The 18,428-nt window shown below is 41.1% G+C and overlaps 1 protein-coding gene across 2 annotated transcripts in view; it reads left to right on the forward strand.

Annotated features, from left to right (window-relative positions):
• The window catches only part of LOC115020160 (SERTA domain-containing protein 2-like), a 42,886-nt gene that overhangs the window by 9,164 nt on the left and 15,294 nt on the right, over positions 1 to 18,428 (forward strand). The window contains exon 1 of one of the 2 annotated variants that reach the window (XM_029450086.1): positions 15,669 to 16,033. The exons of the other annotated variant lie outside the window; for it this stretch is intronic. The gene's annotated coding sequence lies outside the window, so the exon portion shown is untranslated. Of the gene's footprint in view, positions 1 to 15,668; positions 16,034 to 18,428 lie in introns of those variants that run through there. 2 annotated transcript variants of the gene reach the window in all.

Here is an 18,428-nt window from a genome sequence, read left to right on the forward strand (position 1 = left end):
ATACATCACAGAGGATCCCAGGGTGGAGTTTAAGGGCACAGATGTGCAGCTTCCCTGAGCTGTGATTTGCTACAAGCTACTTACAGAATTGAATATAACAATGGAGCTCTGTTTTGGTGCTCAGTTGCAGTTTTTATGCGTAGATGTGAAAGTGTGTGTGTGTACCTCTAAAACAAACGTTGCATTTACTCTGCTCTTTGTGTTCACTTCTTTTCTAGACCAACACTTGTTCATCTGTTTTTCCCCAAATATGTTTTTTTTTTTTGTGTGAGTGGGACAAAGGACTGGGTGTCTGGAGTGGGTGCTGGGGAGGGGAGAAGGGGGTGATGGGTGGGGGGCTGGAGGAAGGAATGATGGGTGGGAGTCTGTAGGGGACGGCTGGCTGTGTTTATGGATGTGAGTTTTGTGGGGGCACGTGTGTATGTGTGTCCATTCATCTGCATAGCTCTCTGCATGTGTCTAAGAACATGCATATACTCATCTGCTAGTGAACCTGTGTGTGGGTGTGTATGCGGACTGCCTGCTTGTTCGTAGGCTTGTGTGTGTGGATGTGTATGCGGACTGCCTGCCTGTTCGTATGTGTGTGTGTGTTCTTTTGTTTTGCTCTGGGTTGCTGGGTGATGGGACCAGCTGGGAGGGCTGAAGCCATTCACTTCCCTTCTGCTACCCTGAAGGCAGCCAGCAGGGAGGGAGGGAAAGAGGGGGGGGTCGAAAGAATGAAATAGAGAAAAGCGAGGGGGGCAAAGATATAGAGCGGGAGTGACTGCAATCAGATGAAACGGAAAGAAAGTGACAGCAAAGTAGTAAGGTGAGGAAGTTTTGTATGCAGCTCAAAGTGAATGAAGAGATTCATGAAGGAAAGTTGTGGGGGGGGGGGGGGGGGGAAGAGAGAAAGTGTCAGGCTGAATTGTGATAGAGAAGCGGAGTCTAACTGACTCAGCCAGTCTGCTCTGGTGTAGGAGGGCAGCAGCAGGGGAAAAAGTAATAGATTACTGTTCATGTAATTTGATTACTATAATCAGATCACGGTTTTCCAGTGGTGGAGGAAGTACTCAGATCTTTTACTTTAGTAATACATTGTAAAAATACTGTTACAAGTAAAAGTCCTGCATTCAAAATCTTACTCCTGTAGAAGTAAGAATAAAAACAAGTACCAAAAATAAAAGTACTCACAATGCAGAATTGCTATGTCAATATATGTTTATATTATAATTATATTTAGTGATGCAATAATATGTTTATCACATTAATGTTGTAGTTACTAAACCTTTTTTTAATGACCTTACATATTGGCGGGCATCTTAACCAATATTATATCTGTCACGAAAAGGTGAGGACTCTTATTCCAAAAAGCTTACAAAACAAAAATGGTAAAAAGTAAACTGAAAAGACAAACCAGCACAAGGAGACATCTGCAAGGGTGACACTTACAGGACTGTCTCAGAAAATTAGAATATTGTGATAAAGTTCTTTATTTTCTGTAATGCAATTAAAAAAACAAAAATGTCATGCATTCTGGATTCATTACAAATCAACTGAAATATTGCAAGCCTTTTATTATTTTAATATTGCTGATTATGGCTTACAGCTTAAGAAAACTCAAAAATCCTATCTCAAAAAATTAGAATAGTTCCTCAGACCAAGTAAAAAAAAAGATTTATAACAGCAAAACAAAATCAAACATTTGAAAATGTCCATTAATGCACTCAGTACTTGGTTGGGAATCCTTTTGCACGGATTACTGCATCAATGCGGCGTGGCATGGAGGCAATCAGCCTGTGGCATTGCTGAGGTGTTATGGATGCCCAGGATGCTTCAATCCTTTAGCTCATTAGCATTGTTGGGTCTGGTGTCTTTCAGCTTCTTCTTCACAATACCCCACATATTCTCTATGGGGTTCAGGTCAGGGGAATTGGCAGGCCAATCGAGGACAGTAATGCCATGGTCAGTACACCAGTTACTGGTGGTTTTGGCACTGTGGGCAGGTGCCAGATCATGCTGGAAAATGAATTCCTCATCTCCATAGAGCTTTTCAGCAGACGGAAGCATGTAGTGCTCTAAAATCTCTTGGTACACAGCTGCATTTACTCTGGGCTTGATGAAACACAGTGGACCAACACCAGCAGCTGACATGGCTCCCCAAACCATCGCTGACTGTGGGAACTTCACACTGGATTTCAAGCAACTTGATCCTGCTCCTCCTCCTGCAACACTGCTCCTCTCCAGCCTTTCTCCAGACTCTGGCGCCTTGACTTCCAAATGAAATACAAAACTTGCTTTCGTCTGAAAAGAGGACTTTGGACCACTCTGCAACTGTCCAGTGCTTCTTTTCCATAGCCCAAGTCAGACGCTTCTTCCGTTGTCTTGAGTTCAGAAGTGGCTTGACCATGGGAATACGGCTATTGTAGCCCATTTCCCGGACACGTCTGTGAACAGTGGCTTTTGATACCTGGACTCCAGCTTCAGTCCACTGTCTTTGAAGCTCCCCCAAATTCTGGAAGCGACTCTTCTTCACAATGCTGTTAAGGCTGCGGTCATCTCTCTTGGTTGTGCAGCGTTTCCTGCCACATTTCCCCCTTCCAACAGACTTTTTGTGGATGTGCTTTGAAACTGCACTCTGTGCACAGCTTGCTCTTTGAGAAATTTCTTTTTGTGTCTTACCCTCCTGATGGAGGGTGTCAATGATGGTCCTCTGGACAGCAGTCAGATCAGCAGTCTTCCCCATACTTGTGATTTAGTTTACTGAACCAAGCTGAGTGTTTTTCAAGGCTCAGGAAACCCTTGCAGGTGTTTCGAGTTAGACGATTCAAGTGATTCGTTGAACACCCTACTAGTATACTTTTTCATGATATTCTAATATTTAGAGATAGGATTTTTGAGTTCTCTTAAGCTGTAAGCCATAATCAGCAATATTAAAAGGCTTGCAATATTTCAGTTGATTTGTAATGAATCCAGAATGCATGACATTTGTTTTTTTAATTGCATTACAGAAAATAAAGAACTTTATCACAATATTCTAATTTTCTGAGACAGTCCTGTAGATCACGATCTGACAAGGAACACTGGGAAAGACAGGGATATATACACATGGACACTAAACGAGGGGAACGAGACACAGCTGGGGAGAGAAGCTAAAACACAAGGGCAAGGTGAACGGACACAGGAGGAACAAAACAATCAGAGGGAAAACACACAGACAGGAAGTACAACTAGACATGACATAAGGGGGAGTGAACACTTCAAAATAAAAACAGGATATACAAAAATCACAATCATGACAGTATCCAAAAGTCACAAAGAAAAATCCAGGGAGGAGGGGGTCCGGAGGAGGGATCAAGGGGGGCTGGGCAGGAGGCCGACGAAGCAGCTCAGGAGGCCGGCAGAGATGCTCAGGAGGCTGGGGAACAGCTGGGGTCTCGAGGGGCAGCTGGGGGAACAGCTGGGGGAACAGCCGGGGTCTCGGCAGCAGAAACAGGAGGCTGTCGCGGCCCGGCAGCGGAAACAGGAGGCTGTCGCGGCCCGGCAGCGGAAACAGGAGGCTGTCTGTTGTGGTCTGGGTCTCTTGTGCCTAGACCTGGAAGTCCCCTGGAGACTCCGTGGACCTCCCAAGGCCAGGCGAGTGCCCAGAAATGGCTTAGGGACTGGGGTCTGGTGCAGCCCGACAGTAGTAGGAGGTTGCCGTAGCGCGACTGAAGAAGGGGGTTGCCGCAGCTCGGCAAAAGGAAGTTGAGTGGAAGGATTGGCAGGGTTAGGCTGGCAAGGTGGATTGTCCACAAAATCCTGAAGCAAATCAGGTAAAAGGCTCTTCAACACTGGCTTCTTAGCAACCTCTTTTCTCGCCAATCCAGGCGCAGCCTGTCGCATCCTCCAATAGGGGTTTCACTTCCACTCACCAAACAATATAATCAAAGTGTACATTAAATCATAGGTCTCCTCGTCCATGACATCTGCTGAGTCCATGTTTCTGGTCAGATCGTACTGTCACGGTGGGAAAAAGGTGAGGACTCAAATGCAAGACGGCAGATGAGGAGATTAACAAAAAGAGGGCTTTATTCCAAAAAGCTTACAAAATAACAAAAATACAAAAGGTAAAAAGTAAACTGAAAAGACAAACCAGGATGACACGGGGAGGACGCACGAGAAGCATCTGCAAGGGTGACACTTAGATCACGATCTGACAAGGAACACTGGGAAAGACAGGGATATATACACACAGACACTAAACGAGGGGAACGAGACACAGCTGGGGAGAGAAGCTAAAACTCAAGGGCATGGTGAACGGACACAGGAGGAACAAATCTACGATCAGAGGAAAAACATACTAGACATGACATAAGGGGGAGTGAACACTTCAAAATAAAACCGGATATACAAAAATCACGATCATGACAATATCATAATGTATCATTTGATTTTTATTTTGTATTAATAATCTGAATCTTGACAGTAACTAAAGCTGTCAGATACATTTAGTGGAGTAAGAAGTTCAATATTTCTTCTAAGATGTAGTGGAGCAGAGGTATAAAGTAGCATGAAATGGAAGTAAAGTACCTTAAAATTGTTATTATGTCTTTTGATCCCCATCTGAAAGGGCTGTCTAACATTAAGGTAAAGTACACTTAAACTGATATTGATTTTTTTAGGTTAAAATACATGTTGCTGCTGCTGCCTACCACCATGTAGGAAATATACTGACTATGGATCAGTGTCTTACACAACCCCACTTCAAACAATCCTTACTATGCCTTTAAGGTCAGATACAGGGTAATATATAGTATAAATTAGCACTACAGAACAGTCATATAGTCAGCAAAGTGGTGGAATTCTTCCAGTTAACAATATCTACCTAACACTTTCTAATGTTGGCCACCATTAGCTTCTGGTCATTCCTGACCACTTAAGGTTGTAACAGCAAAACATCTTAGTGTACTTAATTGAGAAGGACTATATTTTATTATTTATAAATAATATTAAATCTGTAAATTAAATGAATAGATTCTTGGTGTTGCAGTTTGTTATAAACAGGAAAAGTGATGGAAGTAGTTGTATGAAGAATGAAAAATTACAGCTTATCAGAGAAGTTAAAATTGTGCTTACTTTCTGCCTACTTACCTGGCCAATCACTGCATAAATCGGACGTGATTGGAAGGCTGATGGTTTTTTAAGATTACAACATTTTTTAGGATGCAATTCCAACATCAGAAAGGTGTGGGGAGGGGGGTTTCCAGACTCTCTGCAACGATCCGACAAGTTCTTCGTTTGAGGCATTCTGGTGCCTTTATTGTTTCATATTGTATTGATACTATCCCAACCTTATACACCAAAATGTATAATTCTGCTCTACACATTTGTTACGCCTCACCCTTAGGCAGCCCCATGAGCCTAACAAAACTCCACCACTGAGCAACATCTAACACAGAAGACACGTTTAAAAACAATCAAATCCATAGGATTTATTAACGTGAAGACATTCGAACAACGCAATAAAACAATCAGCAGTCCCCAAGCCAAAGGCCTCATCCTCCCAGAGGAGCTTTGAAGCACTTCCTTCCCAGGTCATGTACACCTTGTTGTGCACCTCGCTGAGCAATGCAGCTCACCTGGGCAGAGCTCCTGGAGAGGGAAAAAGAACAGCAAAGGGAACACATACAGCCGTAACACCCCCACCCTTAAAGCAAATGAATAAACACTTGTCACATTCTCACTCACACACAAGTACGACAGCATTCAAAGTTCAGCGCTGCACTAATGTAACACACCGTGACAAATTAACACCATACAATTTATTCATTGTAAAGAATGAGAAATTGTACAGCACTATACACAAGACATCTCAATATGAAACCAATGATGTGCAACTAAGTGACACAACAGATTGGGGACTACTGTTGACTAAGGTGTTGACTTGGGTTAAATGTGGAACAAACAAGATTTCATCACATACACTAAAGGGCCAACTAAGATGAACGAGCAGCATCCACACCGATAACCAAATAGGTAAAACAATGGCTACCACCATGAGGTGAAAAATAAACCACTACAAAACTAAACAAAGTTACTGCATTTATCAGCACATAAACAGTAACACAGGTGTCCAACACAAAGTAGAGCAACAGCCACAAACCAAAAGGATCACAAGAAGACCAACTACACCAACACACCAGGATCCAACAAGTAAACTGCGACTACCACAACACAAAGTGGATAGCATGCGGTCTTCCAACCACATACACAAGTTACTGTGATGGAAACCAGCAACACAAACGGACCTGATGAACTGGGCATGCGCACACCCAGCACTCTGAGATCCAATCATCTGTGGAGTCACCACATCCCAAAACAGCTAACACAACTCATTTGTGGCCAGTCTGAACTTCAACTTTCTTCTAAAGCATTCATCAAACCTGGATCATACACATTTAACGGCTTTGACTTTATTGAGGCCATAACATTTTCATGGGAGCTTTTGCACTCATGATGCGTACACTGTCTTTGAGTTTCTAGAAAAGCGCTATACAAATTTAATGTATTATTATTATTATTATTATTATTATTATTATTACTGTGGTGTTGCTACCGTAAACGCGTGCATTGACTCACCTCGACACCCAAGAGCAGCTGCACGAATACAACCCGAAAGGGCATTGCACTAGTAACAGAGAACCTGGATGTATTTTATCAACTTTCTTGGTATATAATAACGTTACTGCTTGTAAATAAATGTTAGCTTGTTAATAGCAATCAGCTATGAAATCGATGCTGATCGGATCTGTATCTCCCGGCAGGTATACATGGGTCCAGATCCCAGTTTTCATATAATAACAGGGTCTGGTTCGGTTGCAGGTAGTTTTGGGTTTTGAGCTGTAACACCTCCAGTTTGGTGTGTTATAAGCCAATATGGTTATGTTATGGGGATATAAAAGGATGGTGAAGCTTACACTCCAAACTGACTTCTGATTATGTTTTTCTGTTTTCTTTGCTTTTGTCTATCATTTCCTCCTTTTAGCACTTTGTTCTGACGGTATCCCTGCTAAAAACAGAACAAATCAACACCAGAGGGGGAAAATGGCTCTCTGTGGGTGTTGTGGCTGGAAGGGTTAGTAAAAAAAAGAGGCTGCTAGAGAGTGGAAAAACTGAGAAAAGAAAGATGAATAACCAGCTAAAATGTAGTCCCTTGCTGCCAGTCTCCAAAGCTGAACCGCTGTGGCAGCTTCCTTGTGCTGCGACTTGTGAGTCGGCTCGCTTTCTCTCGAAGATTAATGACCTTCCTGTTTTCAGCTACAGTATCTCTCTCCACAGAGTTTTAACTGCAGTTCAGTTTGACTTGAAGTGCACTTTTAAAAAACACTGCAGAATATATTGTTAGAAGCAAGACATCGAAGGTATGAGGGCGGGACGAATGCACACACACACACACACACACACACACACACACATATATAAGAAGAAGTGCACCAACCGTTATTACCTTTACTGCTAATAATATCACTTCCATTATTACCACCACCACTACTTCCATCACTGCCTGCTCTCCCATTCAGACCAAACTAAAACCAAAAACATAAAATTGTGGGAACTGAATTCTCCGTCATCAATGTGTTTTGTTGAGTTTTTTCCCCAGTGGACAGAGTATCTGCGTCCTATCTGCTGCTGGACTATTGGTGATTTGTCCTGCTGGAATGTGTCACACTCACCAGTTTGCTATGGATGGGTTCACACACACACACACACACACACACACACACACACACACACACACACACACACACACACACACACACACACACACACACACACACACACACACACACACATTAAGGGTTAGGGCAAGACTTCTCACATAACCCCGAGCCAGAAGCCATTAAACCATACAACAGAGCACTGTATTGTATGTCTGAGGTGGATATTTTAGTGTCTCATAATGTCTTGTCTGGCTAAACTTTGCAACATCATGAACTCAACTTTAAAACTTTTTATTTTTTATTTTATTTCAGTGGCTGCTTTCAAATCCAATAATTAATCATCTAATATGATTTGGATGCATTACCTCTTGCCTGTTTTTGGCATTTTACACTCTGATTTTGTAGTCTGTTAAACACCATGCCAGTAAAGTCAGTAGATAGAGAGAGCAACACATTACAGGTCACTTTATCTTACAAGTTATAAAACAAGGAAAATAGCACTCAAATGAAATAGAGAGAGAGCAAGAGAGAGAGAAAAAGCACAACAACTTATTTCCTGTAAGTCACCTGACACTGGAGGCGTCACACAGCCATGAGTAAACACACCTCCCTCTTGCTCCCTCTCCCTCTCTCTGTCTCTGTCTTTCTGTCTGGGTCAACCATGTTCTTAGTCCAGGCACAAGCCCTCATATGCAAAATGAAAGGTTTTGTTTTGGTTCGCCCCAACTAGTTTCTAATTATAGACCTTTCTCCCTAAATTCATCAGTGCATGCACTGTATGCACAGATGGTTCTTAAGTTGAGGATAATAATGATGTTTTATGTTGTGGTAAATTTGAAGGTTTTTCTAAAGGATAAGACAGGAGTTATTCTCTATTTTTCATATTGTCGACAAATCCTATGAAAACACCAAAACAAACAAAGTGTTAGTCTGTCTCTTAATAAATTCTGACTTCCCTTGATTCTTGATTTTTTTTAAGGCTAAATAATTCCCTAAAAACAGCTGGGTACTCTGAACAAGGTTATTCAAACAGGAGGAAATAGCACATATGTTGGCGACTATTTTTAGCTGCGGATCAATACATATGTGATGCTATGTCTAGGAGTACATATTTGAGCATAGGGCTAGAACCTTTCCAAAGGCGGTCTGGGTTTTTTCCAACTTTCTAAAATCTCTATGACCTTTAAGGATGCAGTACGATAGGAAGGAAACACAAACTGTGCAAAATCAAACTGCTGTTGATGTGCTGTTATGAGCAGCAACCTGAGGTGGGTTGATTTAATGACACTGCATTCCAAATGGGCAAGCTGTGAAATTGTGGAGTTAAATAGGAGACACACAGCTATCCAATCACAACTGAGCAAGAACTCAGACACCATTGAATAACTTTCCCAAGTATATTCTATGGCATGCAAATGGCATATTGGGGGCAGTGGATCAGAATAATCAGAATCAGCTTTATTGGCCAAGTATGTGTACACATGCAATTTGCATTTATTTCATTGCTCTCAGTGCACTCACACATAAATTGACATAACAGCTGGGAACAAGGTCAACAGAGCTGAACAAATAACGGTAAAGAGCAGACAGGACTATTATGTAGCGGGGTATGCTTTAGGGCGGGGCTACTTTGTGACAGGTTGGTATCACGGTGTTGTCCGGTTTAGCTGTTGTCAGTGTTTTTGTCATAAAACATTTGCACTTTTTTCAGTGTGTACACATTTTGCTTACCTAAAAAATGTCTTTGATAACCTTTTGTACATTGCTCCACCCTCTCATGGCCCTGCCGGTTCCAACAAAACAAAATTAGCCTAACTCGAGGCTTCAAAACCGTAGTCCACAAACCAATAGGTTCCGTGACGGTGACTACTTTTATTTCTTATACACATCTATGAAAAAAATAGATACAAATAGATTGTAGCACGATTTCAAAAGCTCAATTACTAGGAGTTCATTAAGTCTGTTAAAATGTGACATGAGGATCCCACCGTTTGCCTCACAATAACTTCCATATAAATATAAATTCAGAAAAGCAGCTGTTGAGTGTCACAGTAGGATGAGTGTAAATACTTAGATCAACATCACTACAAGAAACCTCCAGTGTGAATGTACTATGTTGAGGTGGTACGACTACATTTTGGGAGCATATTTGACTTAAATGGCAGCACCGCAGGAGGCCCTCTTGCTTTGCTTACTTGTACTTCCCCTTTTGAAGTACATGAGAGTCAAGGCCCTTAACAAGTGTTTGAAGCCTCAATGTAATAAGAAGAAAGGAAATTTGTGAGACGTAGGGGGGCAGACAAACAGAGAGATTCTACCAACAGACTGTATAGCTTTGTGTTTTTATCAATCAATTTAGTGTAGTGCTAAATTGTGGCATTAATCATGGATGTATTATGCTTTATTAAGGATAAACCATTCTTTGTGTATATGTGTGATTGAGGCAGGAGCTGCATAGAGGGGAATGATGGACACTCCTAAAGAGACTGGTAAAGAGACAAAGAGAGTGAACAGAATGAGGTAGAGACAAAGAGAGACTGAAAGATAATGGGAAAGAAAGCAGATGGGTGTTTTTGGTGGGGAGCCCTTCCCCTCCCTTTCTCCCTCCGTGTCTCCCCCTCTCCCACTCTCTCCATATTGGGCTGGGGTGCCACACCCAAATCTAATAATATTAATAATATTCTCTGGTCCTCTTCACACACCCTCCTCAAATCTGCCAGCCCATGGATGTTTCTACAGGTTTTACTCTTTTTTTTTAAAGCTAAATATCACATGTTTGACCACATTGCATAGAATACTCACTCAAATGTTTTAATTTGGATATTTTAAAAGCTGGATAACAAAAGGTTAAATTGCTCTGCTTGTGCACTTCTCTTTGGGTTTGTAGTTTCCAAATGTGATGAAGACTTCCATACTCCTCTTCAAACAAATCTAGAAGGATGTTGCCGATGTGTTGGGTATTAGATGGAGGTCGTCTGTCCACTTATGGGGTACAATAGAGTAATAGTTTAATAAGATAAGAGGGGGAACATATATTCGGTAGACCTTTGTATTGTAATGCAAATTACTACAACAGCACAAACTATGGCCTCCAAACACAATCTCAACAAAAAGTGAACATCATTAAGTTTAATCAAGATATTGTTGTGTTGATTGTTTTAGACTGTACATGTGTTCATGATATTATGTCTAAGCCCTGTATCTTTACTGTTCAATCACCTGCTTTTCATAAAAACAAGCCTGTGATAGTATAAGAAGAAAGAGTAAACAATCTCATTTTAAAGGGGTACACCGGCACTTTATTAATGCATTTTCCGGAAACAACCAAAAACACAAGTTTCACATCTACGAGTTGCAAACAGTTTAATCAAAAAGTAATGTTCTCTTCTCAGGACTGATTCATTTGAATAGTTTTTAGAGGCCTGACAGATACAGTCACGTACTACAAACGCACTTATTTTAACCCAAATCGTGATCTTTTCTTAGCCAAGTAGTTTTGTTGCCTAAGTATAACGCCCTATTCTGTTGTTTAGGTGTGAGGACGTTTTGGTCTGTTTATGTAGACATTGCTTCAAACCTATGTTGTGAGAAATCAGTGGTGAATATATTTATATAAAACAGCAGTAGTAGCAGAAGCAACAGTATAACACAGTGACTACGTGAGCAAGTTCATCTGCGTCGCGAAAAGATTCTTGCTTTATATTTCGGTGCCCATGATAACATGTTAGAGAACCCACACAGCCCATGTGAGCAGCGTAGCGTGGCTGCGTGTCATCTCTTCTAGAGATTTGAGGTCTTGACCATTTTTGTCCGCGTGCCGTGTGGTTAACAGCTAATATAGACATTAAAAATGATCTTTTGAAAGTATATTGACATCATATCAGCAACATTACTACAGTTTTAATGTCCATTAATGTCTAATGAAAGCCCTCCAGCGTTCTTAGTTGTTAGCACAAGACTTTAGGACTGAAATATTTGCAGGACAGTGTTGTGAAAGTGCAGTGACTTGCACGCCTCTATACATTAATAAAGTACGGTCATTATGAAAAGCAAACTCAATGTAGAAAGAAAGGGCTGGCAGTATAGCAGTGCTGGAGCACAACAGCAGATAGAAACAGCAGTAGTAAAAGTAATAATAATGGATTAGTAAACCAGTACTTGCTCACTGTACACTGCAAGCTACGAGCCATGTGCTGCCACATCTAAAAGGTCCTCCACAGTCAATAACATACTGCTGGTAATGGGTAGTAATTCCTTTATTACTAAGACAAATAGACGACATCATCAATATATTGTTCATGTAAACAAAGCTGATGAGTAACACACAGTCACGTGCGTATGAATCAAGCTGTTCCAGCTGTGTGTGTGTGTGTGTGTGTGTGTGTGTGTGTGTGTGTGTGTGTGTGTGTGTGGGTGTGTGGGTGTCACCTTTGCATTTTTCTGCGTAGAAGTCATGTGTGAATTTATAGACCCTGAAGTATTAAAATGCATGTGTGTTGTCACAGTCAGTATAAATGGAACATGATGGTCGGCAAACTAATTCTGGCGGCAGTCTTAATCCTGTGTGTTACCACCCAAAGGTGCAACACGCTGATGGATGGGAGCAACATGTAGCCTCATGTACTGGGCCGGAGTGATGAGTGGGATCAGTAGACGCACCATGATTCAGGCTCACACTGAAAGTGACACACACATAATAACAATGGAATAGAGCATTTACTGCTTTTGTACAATAACATGTTCTCTGTTATATTATTATAGATTCTGATGATTATGTTTATTTTTATAGTGCATTTCATTATGGTTTAAATGCATGAACTGTTAAACCTTTCTCTTTCTCTTAGTCGCTGAATTAAAATCAAAATCTCAGAAAAAATTATAGAAATAGACAGAATGGAAGATATTACAGAAAAAAAGAGGCAAAGAGAAGCAGAGAATAAGAAAAATAAGGTTAAAGCAATGGAAAAAAGGCAAGACAGACAAGGAACAGGCTGATGTTGCACAGAGAGGGAAATAAAAGAAGTGTGAGGGAGAAATAAATTAAGATAGATGGAGAGGGAGAGGGAGGGATGTTGTGAGTGCAGCTCTCCAGTTGGTGTTGCTATGGCCCTGCCTTCCCTGCTCATTGAGCCATTTCCTGTTTTTGACCTGAAATCTTTATTTAGAGCCATCCCTCCTCGCTGCTCAGCATTCATGAGTCAACTCGGAGTCTAGAGAGATTAACACAGGACTAAAATCAGATCTCCATTCACCACAGAAGCTACGTATGAATGCTCCGAAAGAGCTACCGAGGCTAACCCGCCTGTTAGCCGTACTCTAGCTGATGTTTCATTCAGGCTGTTTGCATGATACAGATATATTGAGAATCCCTGTTGCTAGAATAATAGAATATTCCCATCTTTTATTGTTTGACCAGCAGTTTCCATAAGCTCTGCTGTCTGTTCTGAGCTGACCCAGTTTCATCAGTTTAATCTCATACATGTCATACTGTCAAATGATGGACATGTTTGTGTCTTGCAACCTTCAGCCAATAATGACTTCAGGCCTGGTCCCTTCAGTATTTTAAATGGGGAATGAAATTATATCACTCCAATAAAATCGCTGCAAGTAGTGGATCCTTTCAGGGAGGCAAAATGTATCTAAATCTAAATATTTAGTGTTGTGTTGAACTTCGGTGACCTTTGACCACCAAATCTGCATCGCTGACCGATAGCAAGCCGCGTTGACAGTGCTGAGCTTTGAGAGAACAGAGAGCCAAAAAGTCATTAGGCAGACAGCTATGAGACAGGAGTTGGTCGTACGAATAAGACTTTTGAATTAAAGCTGGATTTTATATAAAAATGTATGTTTGTTACACAAACACAATCAAGCCCTTGCCAAATGCACGTATGCAGGTGAGCTCGCCGCATTCTTTTTAACTTTAATCCCTCCTCTGAATACCAAGTTTCTTTTTTATCTCAAGCATCTACTCCAGGAACTTAGCTTCGGTCATTAGAGCTGGTGCTCCGTTGGTTCGGTCTCTTCCATATGGTAACTACTCTCATTACTCAATACTCTCATGTATCCTCATACAACGATTCGTATGATATGGTATGAAAAGTTATTAACTTTTTAATGTGTTTTCCTACGAATGTCCAGCAGCACGAGCGATCAGTGCACCTGCGCAAGCCTCTGCAGTGCAGAACATGATTAGACAAAATTACTTGCTTATGTTTAGGAAAGGATTGTGGTTTTGGTTCAAATAACTACAGTAGTGGAGTTACTTAAGTACGGAAGTTACCTTCCAAAAATGTCAAAGCTGATGGTCCCACCCATCCACCCTAACCACCTCCCATCAAGGACTATATCTGTTTTTATATTACGTTACCTGTCCTGACTCACGATTACGTGGGTTACATACGGATTGATTATGTGTATGCTTAATGTACGACCTATAGTGCATTACTTTCAGTAGGAATAAGTGCAAACAGTGTATAAGAGCAGCCTGACAGTGGAGAGTTTTAGTGCACCATGAAGGCCTGAATGCTGTTTTCCAACCGAACAAGAGGAGATACTAAATGATTCTGTGCCAACAATTCAGTCCTATAAACACGAGACTTCAATAGATAGAAATACTTGTGACAGCCGGTGATCAAAGCCTGTCCTGAGAACAGGCAGTCCATCTGGAAAAAATAGGGAGGCTTGTATTGTGATTGTGAATGTATCAGAGCACAACTGGGTGCGTGTGCAGCAGGGAGCATTAGAGACACTAACAGTCTGAGATGTCCATTATCTGCCCTGTTCCATTGGGTTTTTTGTCTTTTTGGAGCAGACTCTGATGGGTTTTGTTTTATTTTACTGGGCATCATGCTGCCATCTGCTGCCGGGCTTGTAGGGCGGCATCACTAACCGACCGAACAGCTCCATTGGTCGAGTGATCATTTCTGTGAATTCTCACCATTTTATGTCAATAAAATAACAAATTAATGATTTCAAGTTCTCAGTACAAAATGTAAAAAAATCAGCAGAGACTAAACATCTCTGATAAGATACATGAAACTTAAAAGCATATGACTATTATAAAAGTATTGGTAGGGCATGTTCAGTAGGGCCTTGACACAGCAGTTACAGCTCTAAACTTGAACATTGCTTTAACTACACTTTCAAAATGATGTTAATGTTTAATTACAAATGTTATACTAAAAGGGAGAAAGAGATACAATGTTACAGAACATACCTTGCCAGTGCAATTCAAAAGAAGCGTGTAATCAAACTGTCATATCCATCATATCAGAGGCTAATAACGCTAACTGGACCAGATTCACTTCAATAAAAGTCCAATATCCAATATCTAGCTATTATTTCATCAATATCATACTGAACTGACAGAAGTCGATGTGTGTGTGTGTGTGTGTGTGTGTGTGTGTGTGTGTGTGTGTGTGCGGGCGGGCGGAGCAAAGTTGACGACGCCACTTCTCGGGGCAGCTGCTAGGTTTCAGTTTCTCCTGCTGCCTTCACGTGCTCCTCGTAAATGTACCTGCCTTAACAAAATGGATCCTGTCATGACAGTTACTATGCTGACTTTGGGAGTAGGGCCTGTCGTTCATGATTTAAGTAACAGTTCAAAGTAATATAGTATCTAGGAAATATAAATGAATCAATTTGAGGCTTAGTATGCATACTTAGGCTTTGTATTAATCTGTATTAAATATTTCGTATATAATATTTTTTGTATAGTAATAATGAGAAGATTTTACAGGTCAATGGACACATGATTGTACCATCTTAAAGTGTATCACATAGCCTACTGAAAATACGTATTTAATTATTATTATTTTAATTAACAATTAATTACATAGTAGTAAAATGCATCCAATTGACCTCTAGTTGTCACAGCATTTTGCTATCTGTTCTCCAAATTGGTAGCACTGTATAACTCCCACCTTCATTTGACCACGTTCTTACGTTAAGTGCATAATGCAGCATACATAAATACACGTCTTAAATAATGACGTTTGAATCCAGTAAAAGTTTAAATAATTTGTATTAAATCTTTGAAGCATTGAACACTGTGTATAAGTGGATGACACACCATGTGTCACACCGATTAACTAATACCTTGTTACGTTTTTGCTTCAAATGACACCGATTGTGGGACATAAGCGCACGTGCAGCTTACCTCGCGAATATGTCCGACAGCTCTTGAAGGCAACAGCATTCCTGTGATCGGAGGCAGTTCAGTTATCTCCTCCTATCAGCGCCATTGTGTGTCAGAGTCTCGGGGAGCGAGGACGGCTTGTTCTTCTGTAGCAGACGGGACTGTTTAAATACCCTCCATGTTTCTCTTTCAAACTCCGGCGGACCTGGACGTGGTAAGACACCATTTCTATTTTCAAAGAAAAAAGTCAAACACGCGGAAGAAATACATTACAGCAAGGCAGTGTAACGTATTTCTTATGAATAATAGATACGGTGAAGGTGTATCGGTAGGGTTGTGTGGGTAGCGTGGTCTGGTTGAAAAAAGTTTTGGTATTAAATTAATAATATCTGCATATACGTGTCTGTAAGCTACTTCCAGTGAGCCTCTGTCTCTATTTGCCGAAAACTCATTCTAGTTTACTGAGCCGAGGCAGTGGCCGCCACTTACACTTTATCACTACGGAGAGAAGTCTGCCTGGTAAACTTTTTCACCCTAAATACATTGAGCGGTTTCCCCAATTCACCATAGGCACACACTCCTATAATGAATGACGTTAGATACATTGATCATGTAACTATACGCTTTTGTTGTTTGTACAAAGTAATTATCTAATTACGTAGAATGACCTGTATTTTGTATACACTTTCATGTAATTGACATAAAAAAATTTTTTGGGCCATATATACTGACTTGTGGGAACATCAACATATTTGAATTTGTGTTGTCAACAACATCATATAGAAAATATGGACTTCATGTTTGCACAAAAGCCATTTGCAAGCACACATATGGTACATTTAGTCTTTAATGACAACTTGGATGAAGCACGTTCTTGTAGCCTGTAAACCTGCTCTGAACTAGTGAGAGTGGTAAGTTTGCAGTCGTAGTGGAAGTGGTTTAGTTTCCAGTGTTTGGGGCTGTCTCAGTCAGTGTAGCTGTTGTGATGAGTGAAGGGACCTCTGTTTCGTAACGTGCACCACAACACAGCAGCCTGCTCTCATAATGACAGGCAGTAGGCACATCTTCACTTTGTCACTCCTGTACAGTGGCCCACAAGCTGCACACAGGTCACCTCAGAGATTCTTACTTTGTCTGGAGGGACACCCACATTATAGACTCACATCAAACCACAGAGCCCCGCTTGATCAGAGTAGAGACTCCATCCGAGGAGAGCTATACAACTGCCTATATGTAGATGAGAAGATAACCCCAGTGAAGAGAGGAAAGCCTAGTTTTTGCTGAGTGCGGTAAACCTCAGAAAGTCTCCAGGTAGAGTACAAGAAAAAAAACATGTTCATTTTCAAGTTCACTGGTTAATTTACAAAAATATTTCCAGTAAGAGACCATGACAACGGCTAGATTCTGATCAACTTCCACTCTACACGTTAGTACTAAAGCTCCTTAAACATAATGGGGACAATTAGTGGGCCTTTAGTTTAAGATGCGCTCCCTGATTTAGTTTTTAGCACCCAGTAGTGCCTCCAAATCTCCTACCTTTCCACCCAGCTTGCTGCTGTTATTTCAAACTCTATACATCGATATCAGGGGGGTAAATTTGGGGGATTTGGAGGCAGGCACGATAGCAAAACCATTAATACATATCTTCACAGGGCTTTTCCAAAGGCCTGATATGAAAAATGTATTGGACATCATAGGGTGACAGCTGCAGGCTTTTTTGTCCATTTCTAAGACAGTAATAAGCTAGTTCTGTTGTATCGGCTATGAGGGATGCATGTACTCTATATTGCATACCTTCAGTAGCTGAATACCTTTAACTAGTAATAGTAATAAGGCTCACGGTGCAGCAGCAAAGCTTCAAGTGCAGTAATAAGGCTTGTACTGCATTCACAAGGATTATGCTTAAGTAGTAAGCGTGCTGCCTGCAGTAAAAAATGATGACACTTGCAGCACTGAAGCTGCTGCTGCTGTAACAAGGTGGGCACTGTGGTAATAAAGGCAGATACTGCTGTCATACAGTGCATGCTGCAGTAATAAGGCAGATACTGCAGTAAAAACAGTGCATACTACCATACATACACCCAGTGACCAGACTGACATATTGACACTGTAGATTTCTGTAGCTTCTGAGGCTTCGTCACTGGAAGTGTCAAGCTGTGTTTTCCCCCCGAAGAGACTTGGTGGAAAGAGTGGAGCGCTCAGTGGCATGTAGACACGTCTGCTGACCTAAATATGCTCTCTTCTGCTGCCTTTTATTTATAGACTTAAGTGTGTGTGTGTGTGTGTGTGTGTGTGTGTGCGTGTGTGCGCGCGTACGTGTATGAGAGGCAGTGAGTTTGTGTGTGAGTACACTAATGACCAGAAATTTGAGATGCACACACACACACTTATTGTGCATGTATGTGTCATCATAACTTACTGCACACTTCTGTAAATTGGATACATGATGTTAACTTTTTGTAAAACAGTGGATTGTCCCTTTAACTAACATAGTACCTAAAGGTGCAATGTTTAGTACAGAGCCAACAGCTCCAAAGAAATAGTGGGCAGGATTTCACCTCTACTACTGCAGGGCAAGAATATGCGCAATTTCACTGTGCTGAAACTCT

This window comes from Cottoperca gobio, chromosome 15 (assembly GCF_900634415.1).
Source record: "Cottoperca gobio chromosome 15, fCotGob3.1, whole genome shotgun sequence".
In the NCBI taxonomy this organism is placed as follows: domain Eukaryota; kingdom Metazoa; phylum Chordata; class Actinopteri; order Perciformes; family Bovichtidae; genus Cottoperca; species Cottoperca gobio.